Source organism: Marmota monax, unplaced genomic scaffold (genome assembly GCF_021218885.2).
Source record: "Marmota monax isolate L192 unplaced genomic scaffold, Marmota_monax_Labrador192_F-V1.1 WCK01_AAM20220418_F8-fsc00011, whole genome shotgun sequence".
Classification (NCBI taxonomy): Eukaryota; Metazoa; Chordata; class Mammalia; order Rodentia; family Sciuridae; genus Marmota; species Marmota monax.
The window spans coordinates 17062464-17075054 of NW_026693082.1; the positions used below are offsets into that span (position 1 = coordinate 17062464).

General features: G+C 33.7%; 1 long non-coding RNA gene across 1 annotated transcript in view; it reads right to left on the minus strand.

The window, feature by feature from the left end:
* LOC124099157 (uncharacterized) overlaps positions 1-12591 on the minus strand; it is a 27404-nt gene continuing 14813 nt past the window's right edge. The window contains exons 4-7 of the long non-coding RNA XR_006853839.2: positions 11528-11578; positions 10193-10274; positions 4919-4998; positions 1-1613 (exon numbers count right to left, since the gene is read on the minus strand). This is a non-coding gene — a long non-coding RNA (uncharacterized LOC124099157). The remainder of the gene's footprint in view (positions 1614-4918; positions 4999-10192; positions 10275-11527; positions 11579-12591) is intronic.

The following is a 12591-nucleotide window of genomic DNA, read 5'->3' on the forward strand; positions in this document are numbered from 1 at the left end:
AAAAAAAAAAAAGCCATAGGCAGGACAAAATTCAAACTCTTTAGTCTAATCTTCATTCTCTCTATAATCTGTTCTGCCTCAACCTCAGATGTAGCATGTTGTAACACAAAGTGAAATGGGTCCAGTTTGGGGAGTAAAGAAACCTAGGAGGGTGGGGATGTAGCTCAGTGGTAGTGCCTTGCACAACTTGGATAAGGCCCTGGGTTTGATTCTTGGAAGGAAGGAAGGGAGGAAGGGATGGAGGAAGGCAGGAAAGGGAGTTGGGGGAACCTGGGTAACACAAGTGTCAATGTTGGAAGCGAGACCTCAGGTGAGACATTTAACTTTCCAGGTGTCAGTTTCCTTTACAAAATGATGGACTGTGACTAAATCATCTCTAAAAGCCCTTTAAGCTTTAAAATTCACTCTCCAGTTCTAGTATGTACCTATCTACATCCTTTATTCTTGACAAACAGGTATACTACTGATCAATCTTATTCTTTCCAGCTTCCATCCTTCCTCATGCTGTTTTTTCCCCACTCCTAGTTTAAGAATTTGAACCTGCATCTGCCTCATCCCCCGAGTCTGTGCTCAAAACTCAGTGTGCTGCTGCTTACTTTTCTCTCTTTCAAACTTTGTTTTAGCTGCATAATTCTTTCTACTTGACATTTAGAACATTTTGTTGTAAGAAATAGGTAGAATATGAACTAGTCTTTTAATCTTGAGTTTAGGTCTCTTCACTAGTCTCCTAGAGAAATTAAACATAATTAAACATCCAGAAAAAATGCAGGAAATTAGCACTGCAGTAAATTTGAAACAAAAAGTATGAATAGCCTCTATTTCTTAGCTTTACTCAGAACATTAATTATTCTTTTGAATCTTTTGCTTTAATTTAAAATACATATGTATACATACATATATATATGCATGTACAGATGTTTTGAATATGTATTCAGCTGTCTTAATTTGTTCAATCTTTGAAGAATATTTAATAAGTTTTGAATAACCACCATTTTGTAGCTTGAAAACACTAATGCATTCATTTAGCATGTGCAAAATTCCAGGTTGTATTGAAATTCAAGATGTGAAAATCAAAGGAAGTGTCTATGCTTTTTCTTTTTCTTTTTTTTTTTTTAATATTTATTTATTTAGTTAGTTATTGGCAGACACAACATCTTTTGTTTGTATGTGGTGCTGAGGGTCGAACCCGGGCCGCACGCATGACAGGCGAGCACGCTACCACTTGAGCCACATCCCCAGCCCAATGTCTATGCTTTTTCATACAATGCATGCACTTCAGAAACTCTTGAAATGATGTGCCTCTTACCAGCTCTTTCACTTCCCTGAAGACCTCAGTATAAAGTTAGGGTCAAGGAAAGTATTCTGTTTCAGTGTTATTCTGAAAACCATCAAACCCATTATTTTGGGTCTAGTTTTGATATACTGAAATTATATATATGTATATATTTGAGAGAGAGAGAGAATTTTTTTTAATTTTTATTTTTTAGTTCTCAGCGGACACAACATCTTTGTTGGTATGTGGTGATGAGGATCGAACCCGGGCCGCACGCATGCCAGGCGAGTGTGCTACCGCTTGAGCCACATCCCCAGCCCAATGTATATTTTTTGATATTCTGAAATAATACATATATGTAGGTATGCAGATTTTTTACATGAATGGTGTTAACTTCTTTAAAAGTAATGTTTTTGAAATTGTAAACAAACTGTATTAAAAAGAAAAATATTGGAAACCACAGAAAAGTACTGTTACCTTGAAGTATCCCATAGCCAGAGAAAAACCAATGTTAATTCATGTTTCTTTATTGCATTTACACTAAATACTAAACACCAAATACCACACAATCATGAATCACTTTAAAGATAGGGATATGAAGTCCCTAGGCAATATAATCTTATGGGACTACCATCACACACAGGGTCCACTATTGACCAAAATATTACTTATATGCTGTTTTTCATATTTAGCTTATAATGACTGTTTTCTCTTGTTACTGAATATTTTTCAAAAACATGCTTTTAACATCTGTATAACATTCCAACATAAATATATATATCAAAATTTATCCTTTCCCTCATTTAAAATAGATTGTTCCTCGATTTCTGCAATTATATAAGGATATTTTAGAATCTATACTTGTCTACTAGTAATCAAAATATTGTTATTGGTTCTCTTTTTCTGTCATGTTTCTTTTGTGGAACAAAAAAGGGTATTGTGTGATTCCTTCTTCTCATCTATTCCAGCCCATCCGTGACTTTTTCTCAGCATAAAAACCTCACTGTGGACAATGTTATAGAACCTATCCTTTTTCCTTTCTAAAATAGTGTCATCCCTGAATGAGGTCCATATTTCTACAGCTCTCCTTCAGCAAAAGAATGTGAGATAAAGCCAATTCTATGCCTGCATAAAATCTGGAAAAACGCAGATTTTAGCTTTCAAAAAAAGATGAAATTCATGAGACTAAAATTCCACTATCAAACAAATAGGCAAAGAATCATTTCTACTGGCTATATTATAAAATCACAAATAAAAATATGATTTTTGTCAAACATGGAAGTGGGGATAAAAAGGAGGAGGGAGATGGAGAGAGAAAATACTAAAAGTTTTAACTGGTAAATTCAGTGAAAATTATATAATCTTCCCTCTAATTTTTGAAGTTTTGACTTTTTTGTAATATGCTACATTCAATATTTCAATAATTACCACATTCTGCATTAGTTTTGATCCTTCCCCACACACTGAGTGAAGTATAGAAATCAGAGAGGTGGCATAGTGCTTTTGAAATTACTCTAAAAAATCCTGGGTTAAAAATCTTTTTAAAAATTTTTAATTGATTTTAAAAAATGACAGCAGAATGCATTACAATTCTTATTACACATATATACCACAATTTTTCATATCTCTGTATATAAAGTATGTTGACACCCACTTCCTGTCTTCATACATGTACTTTGGATAATGATGTCTATCACATTCCACTATCCTTGCTAATCCCCTGCCCCCTCCCTTCCCCTCCCACCCCTCTTCCCTATCTAGAATTCATCTATTCCTCACATGCTCCCCCCTCCCTACCCCACTATGAGTCAGCCTCCTTATATCAGAGAAAACATTCAGCATTTGCTTTTGGGGGATTGGCTAACTTCACTTAGCATTATCTTCTCTAATGCCATCCATTTACCTGCAAATGTAATGATTTTATTCTCTTTTATTGCTGAGTAAAATTCCATTGTGTATATATGCTAAATTTTTTTTTATCCATTCATCCACTGAAGGGCATCTAGGTTGGCTCCACAGTTTAGCTATTATGAATTGTGCTGCTATAAACATTGAAGTGGATATGCCCCTGTATTATGCTGTTTTTAAGTCCTTTGGGTATAGTCCTAGAAGAGGGATAGCTGGGTCAAATGGTGGTTCCAAATGGAATCAAACTAAAAAGTTTCATCTCAGCAAAAGAAACAATCTGTGAGGTGAACAGAGAGCCTACATCCTGGGAGCAAATTTGTACCCTTCACACATCAGGTAAAGAACTAATCTCTAGGGTATATAAAGAACTCAAAAAGCTAAGCACCAAAAAAACAAATAACCCAATCAACAAATGAGCCAAGGACCTGAACAGACACTTCTCAGAAGAAGATATACAATCAATCAACAAATATATGAAAAAATGCTCAGCATCTCTAGCAATTAGAGAAGTGTAAATCAAAACTGTTAAGACATCATCTTGGGCTGGGGATGTGGCTCAAGCAGTAGTGTGCTTGCCTGGTATGCGCGGGGCACTGGGTTCGATCCTCAACCCCACATAAAAATAAAATGGAGATGTTGTGTCCACCTAAAACTAAAAAATAAATATATATATTTTTAAAAGATATCATCTTACTCTAGTCAGAATGGCAGATATCATGAAGACAAACAATAGTAAGTGTTGGCGAGGATGTGTGGGAAAAGGTATACTCATACATTGCTGGTGGGACTGCAAATTGGTGCAGCCAATATAGAAAGCAGTATGGAGATTTCTTGGAAAAATCTTTTCAACTTAATAAGTTTTGTTTGAAAGAAGGGTAGGAACTCTGTTGTGCCTATTTACCAATGTGAATTGCTAAGAGTTAAAGATGTTCAAGTTACTATTATTACATTAATTTTAATTTGGAAGGAACACTCATGCTAAAAACGGTTTCTCCCAACAGCTCTGGACATTACATAGATGGCAGAATTTTAGTGAACAAAGGAAACATTGAGGTCATAATAATCCAACTCTCATTTTATAGATGATGAAAATTATGCCCAGATAAGTTTAGAAAAACATCTCTACTACTCAGAGCAGCAAGTGTTTTCTTTTGGGGAAAGGAAACTCCTAATATTCTATAGGTTATCAGAAGAATATGCAACCATCACTGTTGTATAAATCCTGGGAGATCTAATTTGGATCCTAAGTATACATTTTCCCCTTACAAGTCTTAATGGATCATCCATTCCATCACCTTTCTCTTTACCACAGAAACAATATGGATGTGTGCCTTCAAACAAATTGGTGCTTATCTACAATGAAACTCATGAAAAAGTTAAAATCAATTTGGCCAAGTCCGAGTGTTGCACCACTTCTGTGAAAAATATTTAAATATATCCCTATGTATACTTACCTGTAGCCTTTCAACTTTGCTTCAAGAAATTCATTTACATAACTTTACAATGTATTAGTTTTTGTATGTTTGCTTTTGAATGGCTGGGAATTGAACCCAAGGCTTCTAGCATGCCCCTTACATACATTACAATGGAAATGGTGCCCACTGAAGTTGTCATCATAGGGACATTGCGTATGCTGTACATATGCAATTAATTAGGGAAGCTAACTGCGAATAGATCAATTCTGAAAAATAATGACTCAAATTTGTTTCTTGCTGAAGTAAACAAAGAGTTCAGTACCTAGTTTCCAAGATCTTTCTGAACTTCATCCTTTAGTACCCAACTTCCAAGTTTTCCTTGGAGGTCTTCTCTGTTTCAGTCTGTTAGAAGGAGAGATTTTCTTATGAAAGAGCTTCACAGTAGTGGGTATCACTTCTATTCTCATTCCATTGACTATAATTTAGTCACATGCCCACACTTAACTGAAAGAGAGGCTAGGAAATGAAGTTTATCTGTATGGACAAGAAGTGATGGACATGGATTCTGATGTCTTATCTAACAGTCATTACTTGCTTGGGTGTTTCCCATCACCTACCTCACACAATTTCTGAAGTGGTTAACAAAAAAATATATCCTCAGATTGTCCTCACTCAATTCTGAAAATCCTAAATGGGAACCATGCTACATAAATGTTAGTAAAACCAGAAATTCTATGGTTTGGGTGATTTTCTTCCCTCAAGTTTTCATGTTAATGTCTGATTTTGTATACCTGGAGGTGTGTGTGTGTGTGTGTGTGTGTGTGTGTGTGTGTGTGTGTGTGTGTATCCATGAGCAGTATTACCTGATCAATTTTCTTTAGCAATCTAACACTTTAGGGCATGAGGAAAATCTATGAAATAACCTAAATATTAATATACTTAAATGGTAGAGAGAGGAAATGATGGAGAAATTGCTGTTAATTTGGCATCACTAGCAACTGCTTTTATGTATAGGTTGTTCAACTTCCTTGTTGCCAGAAGACACTGTGGATGGAGAAAGAAGCCAGGGAATGAATGACTATTAATTAAACTATATGAAAATCTATTATAGAAAACATGGTTACACTTTAAACAATTTTATTCTGACATTTCAGTGATTCCACCTCATTGATTTCTTCATGAGACAATTAAGGAATAGCTTAAGTACTACAAAAATCCAGGATAGTCTCTGCTTCTTCTACATGAAGAAGAAACTAGAGATTTTCTTAGTTTCCAATAAAATATTCCAATTGACCAGAAAGAAAATAAATTGAAGGAAAAAGTATCTTAAAGGGGGTGGCTTAATGTCAACTCTAAGTGGAACATCACTAGAAGGTAGAAAATTCAAGCTTTCTTAATAAGCTCTCCGGCCAGTTGATTATTGAAAGTTATAAAATAGATACAGATTGAAACTCTAGGGTCAAATGAAGGGAATGGAATGGAATGAAAAATCAAATTGCTATACATATACTTTGATTACACTATATCAATTTCTGACCAAAGAACTGCATACATACCATTTGATTTATGTACATAAAATTCTAGAAATTGCAAACTGATCTGTTTTCTTTAGCAACCTAACATTTTAGAGCATTGGGAAAATCTATGAAGTAACTTATGAAATCTATGAAATAACATTAGTGTACTTAAATGGTGGAGGGAAAGGAAATGACAGAGAAATAAATCGAAGTTACAAACAAAACAAAATTAAAAAGTTTGAGTCTCCCATTAAGCCCCCCCCCTTTAAATCCGCCCCCCCCTGCTTTATGTACAGGTTGCCCAACCTCCTTGTTGCCAGAAGATAAGTAAACTAATCTACAGCAACAGAAAGCAGACCAGTAGTAACCAGGAGAGAGGTGAGCAGAGGGGGAATTATAGAGAGGCTGAGGAAATTCTTGGAGATTTCATCAGCTTTATTTGATCCTTTCCAATCTGAGTTGTTTTATCTTACCTTCTTCCTGATTTCAATGGCCAAAACTTCTAATCAGGCTTGACTAAAGGTTTATCAATTTTACGGATTCCAAAGAACCAGGTTTTGGTTTCATTGATACTCTCAATTGATTTTCTGATTTCCATTTATTGTTTTCTATTTCTTTCTTATTTCCTTTCTTTCGCTTCTTTGGGTTTAATTTGCTTTTCTAATTTCTTATGGGAGAAACTGAGATCATTTTATAATATAGGAATTTTGTTTCTAAATTTCCTCCATACATGGTATTGCCTTAGAATGCCATAAAATCTGATATGGCTTGTTTTTATTTTCATTCAATTCAAAATGCTTTCTAACTTCACCATAGGTTCCTTTTTTAATCAACATGTTATTTAGAAGAATGTTATTTTCTCCTCAAACATTTGTGGATTTTCCAGATAGCTGTCAGTTATTGATTTCTCATTTAATTCCACTGTGGTCCAAGAACATCCTTTGCATGACTTGAATTATTAAAAATTTATTAACACATATTTTATGGCTTAGAAAAAAGGTTTACAAGCTTTCTATAAAGCTTCAGTTTTCTATAAAGGTAAATTTAAATTAATTCTATAAAGGTAAATTTAAGCTTTGGGCCACATGTAATATTTTTCATATATTTTCTTTTTTAAAGAATTTTTTAAAATGTGAAAAACATTCCTAGTTCATAGACCATATAAAAACAGGCCAGTTGATATATACATATGGTCTGTATATCTATATATGGTCTATATAGGTATGTTTCACATATACACTTTAAAGAGTATGTGTATTCTGTTGTTAATGGAGTATTCTAGAAAAGTCAAATAAGTGATATTGGTTGATAGTGTAGAGTTTAACTTGCTAAGTTTCTACTTGTTCTGGTAATTATTAAAAGAAGGGTATCCAAATCTCTCACTATAGTTGAGAATTTGTCTGAGAATTTGTTTCTCCTTGTAGTTCTATCAATTTTTGCTTCATATATTTCAAAGCTATATTATTTGGGATAGGAACATTTAAAATTATTATATCTTCCCCATTAACTTGCCACTTTATTAATAAGAAATTACCTTTATCCCTGGAAATACTCTTTGCTTTGAAATGTACTTTATTTCATGTTAATATAGATGTACCCTTTCACTTTTAACTAATGCTAGCACCGGTAAAGTATATCTTTTTCTCTCCTTTCACCCTTATTGTTTTTGTGTCTTTGTATGCAAAATGTGTTTCTTATTGATAATAGCTAGTTGGGTCTAGTTTTTAATATAATCTGACAGTCTTTGCCTTTTAAGCTTTTTAATTTTGTTTGTTTTGTATGTAATGTTAGGGGTTGAATTTGGAATCTCACTTGGCAATACCCCTAGTCTAATATTTGCCTTTTAAATGGATGTTTAAATTATTTATATTTAATGTGATTATTGATATGACTAGATTTAAATTTGTCTTCTTGCTATTTTCTTTTTGTTTCATCTGTTCTTTGTCCCTTTCCCTCTCTTTCTGCCTTCATTAGAGTGAGTAATTTTTTATGTTTCTGTTTTACCTCCTTTGTTGGCTTGTTAGCTATAACTATTTTGTTTTTCTACTGGGTGCTACAGGGTTTACTGAATACAGCTTTAACTTACCAGAGTCTACCACCAAATGATAATACACCACATCACATACGCCAAAAGAACCTTACAACCTCATTCTTCCACTTCTCCCCTTCTTGCCTTTCAACTTTTGTCATATATTTTATACTTGTGTGTGTTATAAATTCAATAATACATTGTTATCATTTTTGTTTAGATTGTTGATTACCTTAAAGAATTCTAATTAATTTTAGTAGAAATTCTTATATTTGCCCATGTAGTTATTATTTCCAGTGCTTTTTATTCTTTTGTGTGGATCTGTATAATTTCATGTGGTATCATTTTCCATCTCTCTCATGGACTTCCTATAGCATGTCTCATGGTATGGCCTGATAGTAAAGATATCTGAGTTTAGTAAAGATATCTGAGTTTTTGTATGTCTGAAAACATTTTACTTTGTCTTTGTTTTTGAATGATATTTCACTGAGTATAGAATTCTGGGTTAATATTTTTTTCTTTCAGTATTTCCACTCTCTTTTCACTTGTAATGTTTCTGATGAGAAATCTGTCATCCTTCTTTTTGGTTCTCTATAACATAAATATTTTCTCTGGCTACTTTCAAGATTTTCTCTGTAACACTGGTTTTAAACAATTTGATTATATTGCCTTGGTTTAGTTTTGTTCTTGTTGTTGAGCTTGGATCTGTGGGTTAATAGTTTTCAATAAATTTGAAATTTTTGGATTATTTTTTCAAATATCTCTTCCACCTCTGTCTCTCCTCTCCTTTGGTAACTCTAATTATATAGATACTAAACCTCTGGAATTATAATCTAGAAGTCTATCCCAAATGAATTTCTTATCGTTTTTTAAAATTCTTTTTCTCTATTTATTTTGAATAGCTTCTTTGGTTATGTCTTCAAGATTACTAATCATTGTTTTCTGACCTAATTATCCAAGAATCCCATTTAGTGAATTTTTCATCAGATATTATAGCTTTTATTCCTAGAATTGAAACTTGAGTTCTAAAAATATATCTTCCTTATCTTTGTTTTTCAGACTTATAGAATACTATTACAATAATGTTAATGCTCTTGTCCACTAGTTCTAATATCTGTGTCCATTTAAGTCCACTTTCAGCTCATTCATTATTCTTGTCATTATGAGTCATTTTCTGGCTTGCATGCCTGGTAAGCTTTAAGTGGATGTGAGGGATTGAGAATTTTACCATGTTGGTTGTTGGAGATTCTTTGTTCCTACAAATATTTCTGGGTTTTGTTCTGGGATGCAGTGATATTACTCAGAGAAGTTTGTCTCAGTCTCCCAAGCCATTGGTATTACAGGCGTGAGCCACCACACCCCGCTTTTGAACCTTTTAAAATATTAGCTTTTAATGGCCCTGTCCTTTACAAGATGATACAAAAGTCATGTGAATTTCTTTTTATTCTACCAAAAGTTTGTTTTAACATTATTACAGAGTAATAATCTTAGTTGTGCCTAGTAATTAGAACTGAAAATTTACCTCACAGAATAAAATAGGGTGACTCTATGCCTAGTCCCATGATTTTTAACTGTTTTAAAAATAAAACTCTTTAATTTGTTTAATATTTCAGAATACTACTAGATAGATATCCTCAAGAATTAGAAATCAGAAATTTCTGCATATTTTGTGATCTTATTCTTTCTTCTACCAATGAATTCTTCATTTAGGTTAAAAAGTACATATTTGCCTATTTTTCATTTTAGGCCTTCTCATTTTGCCAGCAGCCTCTATCATGTCTCGTATCTTTTTCTTTCTAAAATTATGCTATTCTGAGCTTTGTGCCTGTGTGCTAAGTATAAGAGACAAAATTCTAATGTTCTACACTGTTTCTTGGGGAGTTCCCAAATGCTCTATTTGTTTATTTTTTTTACTGTAGTAAGAATATGTAACAAGAGATCTACCCTCTTACCTGGTTTTTAAGTATATTAAAATATTCTTAACGTGCTAATGGTTAGAACTAGGGTGCTGAAAGGAAGGCGAGAGGGAGGCAAAGAAAAATAAACTGACCTTAGGATGGTGTGAAGTGGTTTGTGGAACCAGGAAGAAGTACATTATGTCTTTTCATTTCCTTTTGTTGTAAGATCTTCAACTGGGAGTTAAGAAACTCAAATTTTAGTTCCAGTTTTGCCACTATTCATGAATGTATTCTCCAATCTCCTTAAATGGGGGCTAGCCATGAGAATAGAATTATTATACCTGAGAGGGTCTCCAAATCTCGGTAGCCATAATGCATGGATAGTTGAAAAACTGATACTCTTTGAAAAGGTGGGCGATAGCCCTAGTCAATATTAAATAACTCACTTTATGTATACACTAAAACTCTCATGGCATTGATATTGATGAAGTGTGAGATTACATAAAATACTTTTGAATATTCACTTGGTGAATTTTCAGTTTCTGTGGAAGTCTTATGTTCAAGGGGGGTAAACGTCAATTAGTCTCCTCCCTGCCATGCACAACTATCAATAACCTTGGCTAAACTGTAAAAGAAAACTGAAAAAGAACATGCCACAGAACCACAAAATAGTCTAGAACTCTGTCTCTGAAAGTCCAACTCTAGTGTGATAGGGATTAAAAGCCAGTGAATAAATATGGGGCCTTTTCATAGATATCAACTTTACTCCAAGACTTTAAAAAATGCATAGATGTTATATTTATACTAAATATAGGAATACTGCGATTTAAAATGCAATGTTTATATTAAATTTAAGATAGAACTTGAAACTAAAGAAAATTATAGCTTAGGACAAGACTATATTAAGGCAATTGTTCACTCTCTATACTATTAACTATACTTGTGTGAAAAAGTTTGAGGCAAAGTGACCTTGATGGTATGTTAAAACCTATTTTAGGGGCCGGGGTTATAGCTCAGCGGTGGAGTGCTCGCCTCACACATGGAAGGCCCTGGGTTCGATCCTCTGCACCACATATAAATAAATAAAATAAAGTTATTGTATCCAATTACAACTACAAAAAATAAATATTAAAAAAACATTTTCTAGATGGAGATGGATGGTGGTGATGATTATACAGCATTATGAATATACGTATTCAATATCACTGAATTGTACCTTTAAAAATGGTTAAGATGATAGATTTTGTTATGAGTATTTTACCACAGTTTTAAAAGTAGGGGAGAAACCTTCTACTAAAATCGAATGTTATCAACAAATGAAGATTTATCCCGAGAAATTTTTAATTTCAATATACATATATGTTGACCACTATATCCTGTTATTCAGCTCATGAGTCATCTCTTATTGTGCTCTTGAAAAGAATGCTTGATTCCAAGGTTTTTAAACAAATTAAAGAAGGTCCCTGTGAAGTAGAACCTTTACTTACCAGTTCTCACTTCTGTGGCTGACAGTTAGCCTGCATTTGTCAGTATACTACCTGTGTTTTTGAAAAAGAACACCCATAAAGAAAGAAGCCTGTTAGAAACAGTTCTAAAACAGACTTTTCATGAAGACCCTACCAGAAAATTTCTAGGATATCCTAAACAAATTAGACAAGCATTTACCTATGAAACTGTTCTTTTACAGGAGAGAAAACTTGGTTGGAAGGCTGAAATTATGGTATATCCTTATATCCTATAACAATACTTATTCAGCGATTAAAGTATATAACTGAATATTTACATATTTTTATAAAATTTTAATTTTTTTAGATGTTGATGAACCTTTATTTTTACTCATTTATTTATATGTGTTGCTGAGAATCAAACCAGTGCCTCCCACATGCTAGGCAAACTGAGCCACAACCCCAGCCCATAACTGAATATTTACTGATAGGAAATACGCACACACACACACACACACACACGCACACACACATAACAAACTGACGTAGAAGTTTAATAACAAAGGGTTGCTGGGTAAGGTAGTGCATGCCTGTAACCCCAGGAATTTGGGAGGCTGAGGCAGGAAGATAGCAAGTTGCAGATCAGCCTCAGCAACTTAGCAAGACACTGTCTCAAAATAAATTTTAAAAAATTTATAAAGGGCTGGCAATGTACCCCAGTGGTAAATCACCCCTCAGTTCAATCCCCTGTATAAATAACAATAACAATAACAACAAGGGATTGACAGTGATTATTTATGGGTGATTCTAATAAAAATTGCAAAAATTCTTTACAACATGAGGTTACTATTTGCTTATTCATTAATTCAACTAATATTTTCAGTATTAAATAAAACAGTCTCGGGGCTGGGGATGTGGCTCAAGCGGTAGCGCGCTCGCCTGGTGTGCCTGCGGCCCGGGTTCGATCCTCAGCACCACATACAAACAAAGATGTTGTGTCCGCCAAAAACTAAAATAAATAAATAAATATTAAAATGGCTGTAAAATTAAAAAAAAAAATAAATAAATAAAACAGTCTCTGACTTTTAACTTTTGAGACTAAAAAG